Source organism: Bombus vosnesenskii, unplaced genomic scaffold (genome assembly GCF_011952255.1).
Source record: "Bombus vosnesenskii isolate JDL3184/JDL3185 unplaced genomic scaffold, Bvos_JDL3184-5_v1.1 scf7180000013395, whole genome shotgun sequence".
NCBI classification, from domain to species: Eukaryota; Metazoa; Arthropoda; class Insecta; order Hymenoptera; family Apidae; genus Bombus; species Bombus vosnesenskii.
The window spans coordinates 933,368-945,970 of record NW_022883020.1 but is presented as its reverse complement, the minus strand read 5'-3'; the positions used below and the strand labels follow the sequence as shown (position 1 = coordinate 945,970).

Below are 12,603 nucleotides of genomic sequence, written 5' to 3'. Positions count from 1 at the left end.
CAATTGGAGAATTGTATTGGATGGAAAGAAGAACTATGAATAAATGGAGAGAGTTCGAGAATGCAGTACTGAAAACCGATTCCAGAGGGAAAGTTACCCGGGGCAGGTTGACAAGAAAGGCAACATCGTTAGCGTCGAATGCAAATCTCGTCTGGGGGAAAAGGAATCCAGGGCATGTCGTTTGATCGAAGCGAGGGCCAGCCGCGACTGGAAAGAAAACGGAGGATGAAAGCCGCGGCCAGTAGACAGCCCGATAGAGCCCGCAGATAGCAGCGGGGAAATACCGTGATGGAAATGAAGATAGCGGCGGGCAAAGAAGACGGGCAAAAGCGACGAGGGACTACGAGTAGCCGAGGATCTCGCGGGATCTGACGCTGACCGAAAGCCAGAAATAGAAGAGAGGAGAAAAGACGGAAAAAAGAGGGAAGAAGGCTAAAGCGACGTTATAAAGTAATGGAGAATAGCACCGTTACGTTGTTCCCGTGGAAAACGTATTCCAATCTCTGCTGTCGTTCTTAATTTGCCGGATTAAATCCTAGCGTAACGTATAACCTGATAGAAACATGACCTAAGGCACTTTCCAATGCGAAAGAAAAGGCTTCTGCGAAAACTTTGCTATTCGACTAGAAATTTTTTTATGATAGTTGTACGCTGATATACACGGGCTCGTCAAAGTATTCGAACGCTTATGGACAGCCTTTATGGATATACAATGGTTGCGAGAAATATTTACACACACCTTTATTTCCCAATAAAGCTTTGCGGAACAAATCACAAGTTGTTGATTAATGTAATTCGCAAAAGTTAATGGATCGAGGATTACTGTCTAGTATCCAGAGGTTTATAAGGGAACAGAAGCATAAATCTTGAAGCAACACATATTCATGCGATTGCAAATGAAAGTTCATGAAACAATAACTTGATAGAACGGAAGCACTCTATCTGCTTGAATAAAATAAAGCTGTGCATGCGTAAATCTAGGTCATCGGAGGTCTTGCAGGTGAATTACAAATACAAAGATTTAAAGGGCTATGCTTGGCTTTCGTCTGGTATCCTTCCGCCAAATGTTCAAGATCGGCACACAACGCCCAAGGGTATCTTAGAATTCTAATTTCCCCATACAATCCTCAGGGGTGTCCTGGCATTCTAATTACATTACAATAATCTAATTTCTACCGCAAGAAAGGGTTTCATTTTAACAGAGAAACTAAATTCTCCATCTGAATTCAGCTTGTACTTCTTCTAAATTGACTTTCTTCTCGTAGTCTTCAGAGGTACTGGTCTGAAATTATTACCAAAGTAATCATCGTATGTCTATTTAAGAGTAAAAGAAGCAAATTAGGGTCGATCGTTAATACTCGTCGGTGTTTCATAATAGTCGATTGGCGTCTTATAGCGTAACGCGTGTTAGTAAAAACTGAACGAATCGACCTTTCGTCAAAAACCTTTCTTTCCATCGAACGAAGAAACTTCAAGGCAAATCGTCGAAACCGATATCTTCCGAAATTCTAGGAAAAAGCCGAGACAACGTTGGCCAACGGACCAAGGAGGCACAGGACGACGTCTGGTCCTGTGAAAAGGCTGAATAATTTACCGGTGTGAACTGGATTCCGTGGTACAAGTTGCCAACTCCGCCCCGACATTTTGCAGGGGCTGGCGCATCGTTAAAAGCGATATTTCCTAAGTATAGAGTAACTTTCTCCTTTGATACTGTCGGGCTATGCTCGCGGCCGGTGAACGTTCGCGGCTCGCGAACTTTTTCAACCTGGCCGAAACGAAGTTCAAGATGAAACCACTCGTAGAACACGCGCGGCTAATCCAAATAATCGGCCGTGCATGCGGCACGCTCGTTCGTGGAATATCGATTAACCACCGACACCCAGTCGGCTCGGTTCTTTTGATCGTCCAAACGACTACGTTTGCGGACACAGGACAGGTTTGTTTCCTGCGACGTGTTCCACATTCTACCGCTTCCTGTTGCATAATCACGGCTTGTTCAAACTTTATTTAACCTTTTTCGGCTGATTTGGGGATTTCTGTGGTCTGCTAGTTGCGAGAAGCTTTTATGCACCGTTAGAATTACTAGAACAGTCCGAGTAATGCGTCCTTTTCCATGGAAATTTTGTGAAACATTACTCAACGGTGTGTGTTTGCCTGTTTCAATGACTTTTTGCGAAATATGCGGATGAAGCTTTTCCCTTGGAATTATACGTTCTTTCGTGTATCTTACATTTTGGTTTATTTGCTACTAGTTTTTATATATTTAAAAAGAGAATCATTTACGCGTATGTTCGTTGAAACAAAATATTTCTCTACGTATATTCTGAAATACTCTGTGTAAAGTGTGATGATATTTCATTAAAGCTTTCTACTAATTGTTACAATGTTCAATTAAAATATCTCGTGTGCGTTCTATTTATGTTTGCCGTTTAATTAAACGGAAAACTGTCTCGAATTAAAAGAACTCCGATGGAAATATCTGTTTGAATTACTCCAACTCCTCTGTATTTCTAACTACGATCTATTCAGAAGAAGTAACGTGGAATTAAGGATAAGGAAAGAGCCATTTATTCAAGCTATCACGAGTCGCAAGAGCAGTCGAATCGACGATCGATCTATGACGAAAGAGATCCATTTCTCCTTAAACCGCGGACATCGCTGGAATTTCCATCCGACTCGATCGATGGAATTGTGTGTGTTTGACATGGAGTGTTTAATCTTTCCAACCGGCGAGTTTAATGTCGTCGCAGCGTGCTTTCTCTTAACGTCGACTTTCAAGGCGATTCGATTTGATCCGTTCTAGTGGGATTTTTCTTCGTCTGCTTCAACGATTTGTAGCTTTGTTCGATCTTTCACAGGTACGTTAAATTCAATTGCGCTCGAACCAGTGATAAATTCAAATCTATTCGTCTATGACGAAATAATTTACTCTTTTGTTCTCTTCTCGACAAGCTACGATAGAAACGATATTGCTCTTAACACTTAGCCAGCCGAATAGGGAGGTCTCCCCTCTGTGAAGAACATCGCTGCGTGACCGAACGGGGAGATCTCCCTTTTTGATTTTGCCAACTCGTTTTCCTTTTCTTTGTTGTTATCATCAGTTATCGTTTACCTGGAATCGTTGTCAATTAGTCGGGCCACTTTTTCTGCTTTCATAAATTACAGTATATAATAAAATACAGCGATCTAGTGGTGTTAGAATTAATCAAAAAGTTACACTATCAGTTACGACTAAATAAAGTTATAATCGAACGACACCACATTGTAAAAAGATATTAAAATGCATTATGAATTTTTAATTTCACGTTCGAGTCGTGTTATCTATCTCTAGTCATCTAGAAATGTTTCTAATTTCACCTACATTTCTTTATACTTTCGATACGTACTTTTAATTTGATGTTTTGTGTAAACAATATGCGAAATCGTTATATAAAATCATTACCGCAAAATATAATCAACCAGTTAAATAATTCTTACACTTCTCTATTTTTTAAGCAGTGAACATTAGTCCTCGATACCTGGAAAAATGCGCGGTGCGCAGGTTGGCTTGTCCGAGCGCGGTGAAAACGTACAGCTCGCTACTGACGTGCGCGGTTGGCTAAGTGTTAAATTCGGAAGGAGATTCAACTTTGCATAAACGAAGAGACTGGTGCAACATGTTACCAGAAAACTGTCGAAGGAGAGACAGGTGCATTAAGGAGGTGGAAAATTCGCGCCGGTTAATCGAAGGAACAGTTTGCGTCCGAAATCGACCCTAACTGGAGGCAGCGAAGCGACGAGCCCCGAGAGTCGCATTAACACTCTTAATACAGCCTCTCTATCGTGGCTAATGGAGGTCCCCGGTTTCGAGTACGCTGCTCTATGGGCGTGCTACTTAACCTGTACGTATCTGCGATTACCACGAGAGAAGGTACGAACGAGCATCCATTCGGGATGAACACGCAACCGGCAACAGTCAAACGTTCGCTCCGTGGCTAATTTCTTCCTGGTATTTCATTGTGTCGACGAATTTGCTTGTTGTCGAAGATCACAGTTCACAGAGACCACGCCTCGTTTTGACCTACCAAGAATTTTTACCAATTCGATTTTACAAAAAAAAACGTTGAGAATTCTCGATGTTTAACGCTTTGACAGCGTCGAAGGACAAAGAACTGAGGATCGAAGCAAATTTGACTCGACGTTAGAAGCTCGGAAGATGCTGTTTCAAACGGAACAAAAGTGTGCTCTACTTTAATTTCGCAGAAACTTTGAAAACGTCGAACGTTCGACAGTTCCATAGTGTCGAAGGACAAAGAATTGAGAATCTTTAAGGTTTTTAGAAGGTCTGGAAGAGCTGGGATATTTTCGCGAAATCTCAGTTGTCGACTTTAGTTTTCCCTCGCCGCCGGATCCCTCTGACATAATTAAATATTGCATGAGTTCCTGTTAGTGCTGCTCCGCCAGTCTTCCGCTCTGAAGATTAATATTTCACGGAAGCAGGAGGCCACCTCGCGAGAAAAACACTTGGCAAAAATGACGACGTGCCCGCTTGGAAATTCCACCTGACTCGCTTCTTTTTATTCGATAAAGACGAGTCCTTGTACGCGCGGCTTCACAACCATGGAACCAGCTCGAAAACCATCGTGGCTAAGGGGAGAGAAGAAAAAAAAATAAAGAAGAAAATATTTAATGTTCCTAAGGAGTAGAAAACCGAAACAAGCTCAAGTTGCGGAAGAAGGTGAACGCGTGGAACGCTTCAGAAGTTTGTAAGACGTTTTAAGTTGCTACTCCCGCTTGCTATATTGGCTAATTTATAGCGTTTCCAAGTACTAGCTGGCTATAACCGAAGTTGTTCGTTGAATAGCTAGAAAACTGTGTTACGATAGCGAGTTGCTTCATTCCGCTAGACAAATTATCGAGAATCGAGGGGCCAGAAAATGCCGTAATATCGTAAATTTGTAAAACACATTTTAGCCGATATAATTTTCCCAAGACGTTTGATACTAAATCGTAATAAAAGTGTAATAAAAAAAGGAGAGAGAAAAAAAAAAGAAATTACGTTTGAAATTGTTCCAAGATTCTTTCAGCGTGATCGAAAGGTTGGACAATGGGCTTAAAAATAATCCTCGTTTTAGTACGAGGAAAAGTCGTGATTAACGACACGCCATATACGACGAATTCCTGCATTTCACAGAGAACTCGAGCTCGCTGTACGTTTTAGTTCCGTGGACAGAGAAAAATCGAGGGCCGTTCGAGAAAAATAGTATCGTCGTTCGATGTGGTTGCACCGAGTGTTTCCAGGAAAATGCAAATTTGAGTCGTAAGAAATAAGATTCGTCTTACCGTGTCTTCCCTTGTTCAATTTCAGTGATAAGTCTCGAGGAGAAAACTGACCTTTCCCGTACCTCTCAAGCTCTTCGACAGTTTTCCACGATCTCTATTATATCGCATACTGAATCGAATATCCAAAGTTCCTATTGTATCTGCGTTTTCTACGGTCTACTCAAAAAATAAACAGAACAGCTAAAAACGTCAGTTTGATCGTTACTTAAGGCCATCGTTAAAACGCAGGCCTGGTGCTATCGAAGCAATTCAAAGTCGAAAATCTGATACTACCGTCGTCCGTATCGCTTCCTAGCTATTATTCAAATCTCTCGCTGCAACTTTTAATGACTGTAGAAAATTACTGGATCGTTCGACAGCGCCCAGTGGCGATCAGATGGGCGCGAGAACCCAACGCCAGCTGGTGCACACCGTGAAAAAGAGTAAGCCCCGTTAATAGGATTACACCATGTCCAGCGACAGATTTCCACTAGATATTCAACTGGCCGGCAGCTTCAATATTTGACAATTCGAATTAACGTTCCTACGATTCCCTGCTATCGATTCGGGTCTCGCGAACTCCGTGTTTTATATAATCCACATAGTCGTTGCTGAAAATCCATCGAACATTTGTCATAAACCGCTACACCGAAGCTTTTCCACGATCAATCTCTGCCGTGTCGCGCGTAGTCTAACGGCTGTATCGTTATAGTCGTTATAGTCGTTACAGTCGTATATTAGAAGACGTAAGACGTACGAGGATGGTCTGGTGATGGTCGGATACCAAACGAAACAAAGCGACGAGACTGCGGATATTTATGCAAATCCATGTTTTTACGAATAGAATTTATAAACTGGCACCTGGATGGAAAATACCACAGTACGGATATTTTATACGTCTTTTTGCATTATAAGCGTGCACTCAACGAATACAAAAATATTTTCATCTTCAAATTCCTCCATAAATGTATAACGATCTACGATCTAGCGATGAAAATGTGTAGTTGGGATTGTTCAGAAGCCACATAAAACTTTCCTACGATAAACGTTCAAATGCAATTTCAATCAATAATAAAAGTTCCATTTTATCTTATCTTCGCAATTCTATAAGAGTAGCTGATCCTATGACGCTATAACCAATCAAACTCGCATTCCTTCCGGTAGCCAGCTTCTTATCTCTGCACACAGTATCCAGGTTATCCGTGTTTGTATCGTGCACCGTCGGAAGGAGTCATAGATCTTCACGGCCTCCCCCGAGAGATTCGCCCTCTTACGTGGCCTTTTCTTCGCCGTAAATCTCACGGTTCGCTTTCAGTCTGGATTGCCTCGCCGGACGCGGAACCACCGTCGTCTAATTAGCTTTCTGTCCAATTAAGGCCACCCTAAACGATCCTGGCAAGGCAAGGAAATCAGGCTGACACCTTGGCACATCGTGTAATAGCGTTTCTTCGTTTGCAACCGTCGATCGACGAAAATATGATATTTTTGCAAAGATTTCGTTACGTGAAAGTTTCGCCTTAGGATCCGTCGAACGCATAGCGTTTCCTTGTTCGACTGCAGCATCTTTTCCAATTTCGATCTTCTAGGGAACGTGATCGTTGCACGAGAAATAGCTATCCCACGTCTTTGACCTATTATTCGGCGGTAAAATCTGCAGACGTTAATCTAATTATTCGATCGGAGCTATAAATCCGATTCTTCTTTTATTTCTTTCGATTCGAATGTAGCGCGAGCTCGCTTTAATAGATAAAACTTCGAAAATTCACGTTTAAAATTTAATTCGCCGACAGGCTTAGAGGAATAGGTCGGATTTATCGCCGCTGAATAAAATATGAACCGTTTCAGAATATCATACATCGTGAATAATTTCGCGATTTTCTTACGTACATGCAGAGCCGATCGTCAGAATCAATTTATCATGCCTATTTCTATAGAGAATAAAAGTGTGTTCCGAGAAACGACTGCCACTATTTCTCAAAATCTACGCTCTAATCCTTTTCTGACTTCCTACTTTCAAATTCCCGGTATCGTTATAATTATCAAAATATTTAATCATTTCACTCTGCTTATCCTTTCGCTGAATCTTCGCGTTACTTTGCAGTCATCTTTTGAAAGCGGCTTATCTTCTACATCAGTATTCATCCTTTGATCATCTACTGAACCTGAAGATAACCTTCGCTTCCTCGGCAAGTAAAATCTAGGTTCAAAATAGTGAGAAATCTTGATTCAGACTACCTAACTTGCATGCAAAATTTCGCGTACCAGGTTATCTTAACCCGATTGAACTCCTACCCTTCAGCGACCCCAAAAGGTCCATATACTACCAAAAAGCGCTATTCATGCCTTGTCTTTATCTTCATTTTTTCACACAGAATCACGTGCTTCCTTTTCACGCTGTGATTACCAAGTCACCCTATATAACAACAGTTTCCTCAGCTACGATTAAGAATAATTCGATCGGCCGATATTTCCATCGCTGCACTCTCACGACCGGCAGAAAGTCAAAACAAACCTGGTCTGACCATTAATTCGCCAAAAAAGGATCCACTGTTCCCTAAACAGCTCGAGTCCTGACCGAATAAACACCGGTGAACCGTACATTGTCGACAAAAGTAGAAAAATAAGCTGAAAATTCGGACAAGCTGCAGAACATGTTACCATTGTTCAACCACGATGCACACACGATCGCTAGACTACGTGTTCTAGCTGATGGGTGAAAAGAGGGTAGGCTATCATACTCTGTCTGGCTGGCACGTAAAACAAAATGAAAAATCGAATCTCGATTAGACCGATCCTGCTGGCAGGCTGCATCGCCTCTACCGCGCCACTTCACTCATCGTTCACATTTCCTCCCCTGAATCCTTCTTATTCGCGGCATTATCATAATGCCATCGGCCGCTACGTGACAGGAAAGACGTATTATCGTGGCTCGTTCTGCTTTCCCGATCCTTCTCGCGAGCTTATCGTCCCTTTGCCTTAAAACGAATGCGAATTAGCCGTGCTACTTCGTTATTCCCTCGACAACGGTCACTTTCAGGCATTGGATCGCGTTATATCGAGAATAAAATTGGGGAAATTTGATCCGCGTAGTTGGAGTACGATAGTTTAACGTTATCGACACGCAAGGTAATCGTGTCTGTAAAATAATGAAGTGATTCGTTCGGATGGAAGCATCGAACGAGAGCAATTGAAAATTCGACGGAAAGGCGATAGCGGAAAATAAAACGATATTATTTGCGGACGGTGACGTAATAGCGTGGAGTCTGAAAAAGTTGTACCACCCATTGTATACGCGAGAAGTATCGTTTATACACAACTGAGGGACCCTTCGAGCAAGTGTAGGTAGTTGTCGAAAACTTTGTTCGAAACGTTAGCGCACGCAAACGCTCCCTTTGCGTACTACGCTTGCTGCCAGATGAACTGCTACAACTTGGAAAACCTGTCCCACTCGGTGTTTCCATTTTCAAGCCCCGAATCCTTGAAATATATGCTTTCGTAAAACAGGATTAAAAGAGACCAAGACAGTCAGGATTACCTAGAAGGAGTTGCAAAAACGAGATACCTTTAATTCTTAACCGATTCTGTAAAGGAAAATAAAGAAGCCAAAATTCTTCGTAACGCTAAAAATATCAATTTGTCGACTAACATTCGTTATTAAAACCTCCTTTATGCGCTACTTACCAACTACTATCCCCCGATAAATTTCCAAACCTAACTGTTACCTCGCAATAAACTTCGGAACCTAACCACTACCACCAACCCGCAAACTTCATAAGCTTTTCCTAACCACCCAGTACATATTAGCCACGTTACATTAAACCAAGACGAATAGCAGCGAGTGGTGGCAGGCTTACATCGGTAGTTGCAAGAATTTTCAAAGAGTTTCCTCTCGGTAACGTCTAAACGCGTTGAATTCCTGTCGGCAGCTCCCGCAGGAACGAGAAAGGAAGCCGATGGTTGGCAGAACGCCAGACGACACCTCCAACTTCTTTCTTTCGCTTGTACTCAACACACACGTACACGCGCGCCAGCCTGATACCAACAATGGACGGTTTCTCTCCATCCGACAGAGGGCAAGTAATAATCCTAACTCGCGGGTTAGCCAGGCTTAATTAGAACAGGGGTTAGTGGCTGGCTGGTTATAGTCGCGGCTCCACTATTCGATACTGGCCACCTCGCTTCATTTTCCAGCCTTCCGACAGTGGAAGAAGCGGCTGTCTCGGTAACGAACGACCAGCCTGCAACTGATAACTCGCGAAGCGTTATTGCGCCAAACTTAGCGTTCTAATATATAACGTTCCTGGATGATGGACGTGGTTTAAGGCGTACATTTCGTAGGACGTAATGGGCGAGGCAAAATTCGCTTGGCGAGACAGTATACATGCAGCTACGCTTTCGCTAGAACGTCTTAGGACACCTGTTCTCTTTACGATACGAGGTTCGAACGAAACGTCGATGCAAGTACGCGATAATTCACGTAAAAATACCAGAACGTTGTCCAATCTTCGGATGTGACTGAAATCCAACTTCTCCGACGATAGCGTGGATAAAGTGCGGAAGCTTTGTTCGATATTTTAAAGAAATTCAATTTTGATGATCACGAGTTTTCAGCCCCGGTGTCCAAGAAACAAAGCGCTCGAGAAAAAGGAGCAGAAAGTCGAAGGGGAAGAAGGAAGAGGATAAGATCCAAACAACGGAACCGGGACAAAACTGCGAGACAGCACGGATGAAGAAGCAGCTTGACCAGAAAGGAACAGTCGGAACCAAGATAGACGTCTTGGAAAGACTTGGGGGGAAAAAGGAGATTGGAGAAAACTGGTGTCGTCTATTGAACGAATGCAAAAGAAAGTGGATCCTGGCTTGGTAGAGTGAACGATTCTCCTGCAATTGGGTAACAATGGCGCGAGAGTGTAGCCGAGTCGATCAATCGGTCTTTTTGCGACTCGTCGAAACGCGCAGCGATCGGATGGCGTCCGATAAAACGACCTGACACGCTCTCGAGGTCCGCGGCAAAAATGACCAGACACAAAGGAGGATCCTTTGTGCGCCTAGCGCAGACACGGACAACGAATCCGACAAGGGGAGACAGCCGACACAAAGCGTGTTCTTTCGCGCTGGTAATAACTGCGCGCTCGCAAATTTCCACGATGCAACCCCTGCTGTGTGTTACATGACCTGCTTTCCCATGTTTTTATAACATTTCCGCGGGGGTCAGTATGTTGCACGAGTTTCGCGACAATTCGATGGCAGGATTGGATTAGCTTTTTGGAATTTTGGAATTCAAATTCGGGGAAACTTGATACGTTCGGTGATGGCAAAGCTACTGTAGTTTGGATAAAGCGTAGCTTGAGCTTAGATGATGATTTTCTTAAAGGTTTCTATAGTAAGAATATAAGTTTTCATGAAATATAAGAACTTTTATTCGTATCAACATTGGAATCTTCCTGGAAACTAGGTGTAAAGAGAAAATTCACTTACCCGTTTCGAAACGTTGCTCTTGGTGCAACTTCAGCAATTATGACAGACAGCTGCAATACGCAAGGAGCCATAACACACCATGCTATCCTTTATTTCTGAAACAGAAGAAATCGAAGACTCCGTTACAATTGAATCCAGTGTTACAAGCCTCTGCTACAAAACTTCCCATCTTCCTTTAATAAACGAAGAACCTACTCAACCTATTTTTAACTCCGATCTCTCGCACAGAACATCTACTATCTTACGCTCAGGATCTTCGAGCAACGTCTACTATCGGATTGACCTATCAATTGCCACGATAGGCTATTCTCTCCTCCAACGACACCACAAACCTAACCTAAATGTTACCGAATCACCGGTCTTTCTCCGAACGATTGATAGACCTAAATGGAAATCAAGGAGAAGTTGGTTTTCCATTCGGACGAACCAAGTGAAACGACGGCGGTGAAAGATAATAGGTCTGCCATTTCGGAATAACAAGATTTCTACAATTTTTCAGTGTATTCTTCTTATACGAAGTTTCAAGGACCATCGGATGCCAACGATGTCACGGTCCTGGCTTAGACAGCAACTAGAATTCCGCAGAACGTTCGCACATCTGGAAAAGACGAAGACAGCGAGTCAGCATCAAAGGAGACACGTCGGTTGGAAACGGCTCGCGGGTAGTAGAAACAAAAGGCGTTAAGAGGGAACAGGATGGAACAGAAAGCTCCGCCTAGTTTTTAAAGGGGTTAAGCGGGCCACGGTCCGACTACGGTGTCGCAGTTGAACGAACCCCGCCACTTTGGCGGGTCAGCTGATCCGCTTTGCGGTTTTACGGCTTCGAGACTACGCGATAACAATAAAGTGAACTCGCTCTTTGTCGCTCGCCAACCTATGAAATAACACGATGAAAATAAATAAGTGCAGATCTCGAGCCACTGACGAACTAGAAAAGTGTACTGTGTATTTTCGCAAACGACGAGTGTTTCTTCGTGTTTAATTTCGAGTAATGGCGCAATACTTTTAACGTACATAAAGCGTATGTTTACGAGGCATTTGTGGTATTAAACAGAGGCACGTAAGCGGAGAAATTACTGGGATTCGCGGTTATCCATTCGACGGAAGTTACATATTTTTCAACGCAGACTAGCTGACCCGCTTTCGTTTCGTTCCGTTCCGTCCAGCTTTTCCTCCTTCCTCGCTTATCTTTCTCGTTTTCCCCTCTGTTGTTGTCCGCGGAATGCGCCTCGAATGCATGTTCCCAAGTTCGCGTGATTTTTCATCCCCCATTGCGACTATCGATTACTCTGCCTTTAGTTCCGCGCCTTTTTTTCGCTCGCTCGCCTGTTTGGCCGCGATTGGCTTTGAAAAATGGGTGAGTGGAAACTGGTAGAACATCGCATCTACCTAGAATCGCTTTCTTGGAAAAGCATTTGTCTACACTTTCTTGACGTATCATCCATTTATTGTCATCCTTTTCAACAACAATGAAATTCCAGGTACTTTGATAAAATACGTAACCTTTGAAAAGATTCGAAGCTTTCCGAGTGCATCGAAATTAAAAACACAGTCACTTTTTTAAGATATCGCTATCGATCTCCAGGCAGAGCACAGACTGTTTTCACGAAGCGAGCGACTCGAAATCGACGGTCAGAAATGCCGATCGAAAGTCTGATGGAACGTGCTGTTGTTTCTTTTTTTCTACGCCGATTCTTTACGCTCTCTTTTTCCCTTCTTCGAGTACTGCGATCTCCGCTTAAAAAAGCAAACAAATATTATACTATAATCCTGAACGAACAGCTTGACAAAACGTCGCCTGATTTAAGCACGTGAAAAAATACA

At 42.9% G+C, this 12,603-nt stretch overlaps 1 long non-coding RNA gene across 2 annotated transcripts in view; it reads right to left on the bottom strand.

Moving 5' to 3' along the window:
* The window catches only part of LOC117237660, a 160,427-nt gene that overhangs the window by 93,044 nt on the left and 54,780 nt on the right, over positions 1-12,603 (bottom strand). For both annotated transcript variants that reach the window (XR_004494044.1, XR_004494045.1), the window contains exon 2: positions 10,780-10,874. This is a non-coding gene — a long non-coding RNA (uncharacterized LOC117237660). The remainder of the gene's footprint in view (positions 1-10,779; positions 10,875-12,603) is intronic.